Here is a 3,035-nt window from a genome sequence, read left to right as displayed (position 1 = left end):
ATTATCATGGATATTATCTGTTAAAGATATTTTGATCAACGGGTCTGGGGAGAAATGTGCACATATCAAAATGGTCTCATGGTAAGCCAAACAATATGATTGAAAGTATATACAAAAAGCAATTAATAAATAATGTGAAAAAAAAGAACCTCTACATCAAAGTTGGTCATATCGGCCTTCCACTTAAAGTGATCTTGAACAGCACCCCCAAAATCTCTTGCAGCCTCATTTGAGGAAAAGTAGTGTTTTTCTCTCCTGCCCTATTGCATGTGACTCTGAATTTTATCACTTGAGGCTCTGTTTCTTCTTTTGTGTTTTCATTAGTCTCATCTTTACAAGATGCCAAATCATCACCTACTAATGTTGACACCTCTTCTTTGATGGCTGGGTTTTCATAATAGTCCAAAATATGAGTCTAAAGCATTGTTAGTGTATTCTTTTTAACATTCCTCTCATCTAGTTTGTCTCCTTGCCCATTTTTCAGTCTTCCCTTTACTTGAATTCTGATTAATCTTTTTGTGCTTTGTTTTTCTTTTCTTGAAATTGGTATTAATTTTCCATACTTTCAGAGGGTCTGACCATGGAAGTTTTCCAGCCAAGTCTTCAAAATCCTTTAAAACTTCTTCCTTTGTTTTTCTTGAATTGGTAATCTTTGAACTCCTGAACCACCACAAATAAATTATCAACTGATCTCAGACAATGAACCTGAGCCAGACTTTCCACTGAAATGTCAAAATATTATCTTGCCCCGGTCTTTGCTGATTTTACAGGATGACCCCAATTTTTCTCTTATTTCATCTGCAGCTGTCTGTTCAAAGCCAGTAGGTACAGTGGCTCCGATAGTAACTTGGAGATGCTCGCATCCACTGTTGAGGCCACTTTCTGTCACTTGTACAGACCTCTGATTCTCATAAAGGTTCACATCCAGGAGTTGGGCAGTGGCTTCTTCTATAACTGACATGTTGGCAGTGCTTCCAAGATTCCCAACACAGTCCTGGTCACTGTCAGCAGTCACCAGCACAGACTCTTATGGCTCCCACCTACAACTTTTAACATGGAACCATCTCCTCCTGATTGACTACCTTATCTTGCACAATGTCAGCCCAATCTAGTCACATGACGTTCAGTTGTTTCTTGGAATTGTCATTCTTGTTCCCTCTTGACAATATTTGTCCTCGTTGCTCCCTCTATTGGGAATACTCTCATAGTACATCTTCAAATGGTTTACTTCCTCAACTTCGCTCAAGTTTGACTCAGCTATTTCCTTCCCAAAGTGGCCTTCTCTGACCGCTGTGTAATATAATGCCAATCCCTCACTTTTTATTATGAATCCACATCATTTTTTATAACATCAAATGCTCTACTTTGTTTTTGTCTGCCATTCCTACTAAAATATAAGCACCCTGCATTACAGATGTTGTCTTGTTCCTTTCTGTATTCATTGTACCTGGAAGAGTGACTGACATATGTATAGCATGAGCTCAATAAAATCTGTTGAATAAATATATCAATGACAGAGTTTAGGTTTTCTTTTCTTTTCTTTCTTTTTATTTTTTGGAGAGGTTTTTGCTATAGAGCATGTGCACTTGACAGAAAGACAGAAACAAAGAAACAGAAAGTGAGAAATCACCCCCAGAGGGATGGCCAACATGCAATCCCTTCTCCTCCATTCTCCTCCAGGATGTTGGGCACACATGCACACGTGCCTGGCACGAGTTTAAGTCACCAGGTCCAAGACTTGAACCACGGTCGACTACATGGGAGTCCAGTGACACAGCCATTATGCAAACCGGTGGTCCGTCTTTTTTTTTTTTTTTTTTTTAAGAGAAATTTTTGCTATAGGGCATGTGTGCTTGCTGGAGAGACAGAGAGACAGAAAGCAAGAAATTACCTCTGAGGGTTGATGACCATGCTGCTATCCCTTCTCCTCTATTCTCTTCTTGGGATTTTGGGCATGCATGCACACATGCCCAGTGTGAGTTTTAAACTGCTGGACCCAGGGCTCGAACCACAGTCAGCTATGTGAGAGTCTAGCAACATAACCATTATGTCATCTGCTGGTTTTTAGAGTCCAGGTTTTCTTTTCTTTTCTTTTTTTGGTGGGGGGGAGAGGTTTTTGATATAGGGTACATGCACTCACCAGAAAGAGAGACAGAGAGAAAGTGAGAAATAACCCCCCAGGAGGGATGGCCACGCTGCAATCCCTTCTCTGTTCTCTCGGGATCTTGGGCACACACACACGTGCCCAGTGTGAGTTTAAGCCACCGGGACTGGGACTTGAACCATGGTCAGCTACATGGGAGTCCAGTGACATAGCCATTATGCTAACTGCTGGTCCCTAGAGTCCAGGTTTTCTGACCCCAAATTGTATACACTTTTTTCATTATACCTTAATCAGAATATTTGTGTGGTAATACATTATTTTAGACATGTATCAGTTAATTGGGGATGAAAACATGCTTTTCATAATTGTTTAAGTAGAGCATCAAACTGTTAATATTTCTAAAATAGCTATTCATCTGGCTAGAAGAAAATAAAGACTCTGCTATCTTAAACTTCACATAATTCTATTTTCTGAGTTTACTTCAAGAAGAGGAACATTTATACTCAGCAGAAACCCAGTTTAAATTGTCTATAAAGATTTATTACAGTTTATTTTGCCCATTGCTTAAGCCCTACTATGAATTAAAAGAGATAATTAGGTAATAAACTATTTATAATGTGTTATAGATATTAGTAAGCTGTAAGTATTCAAAGCATCATTAATATCAAAGTCTATAAAGATGGAAAAATTTATAAATATGTGTCATTTACACTAAATTACCCAACCCTTTAAAGTAAAACAAATATTTCAGTAATGTGATTCTTGAATATATTGTCAAGTGACCGAAGTGATGGTAGGTGGGCAGTGAGAAATTAGTATGAAGCTGATGAGTTCTTAATGATATTTCCTTTTTCACCCTTTAATTGTTTATCTTCAAAATTCATTCTGACTTTCCTCCAGATACCTGATAAACTTCATCTTATTTCTCAGT

General features: G+C 38.3%; 1 pseudogene; it reads right to left on the bottom strand.

Annotated features, from left to right (window-relative positions):
• Positions 1 to 961, bottom strand: part of LOC102487464 (THUMP domain-containing protein 3-like) — a 1,637-nt pseudogene extending 676 nt beyond the window's left edge.
• Positions 962 to 3,035: the final 2,074 nt, after the last annotated feature.

Source organism: Tupaia chinensis, unplaced genomic scaffold, assembly GCF_000334495.1.
Source record: "Tupaia chinensis unplaced genomic scaffold, TupChi_1.0 Scaffold000519_1, whole genome shotgun sequence".
Lineage (NCBI taxonomy): Eukaryota > Metazoa > Chordata > Mammalia > Scandentia > Tupaiidae > Tupaia > Tupaia belangeri.
Note: the sequence above shows the minus strand (reverse complement) of the source record. Positions and strands in the feature narration are given on the sequence as shown.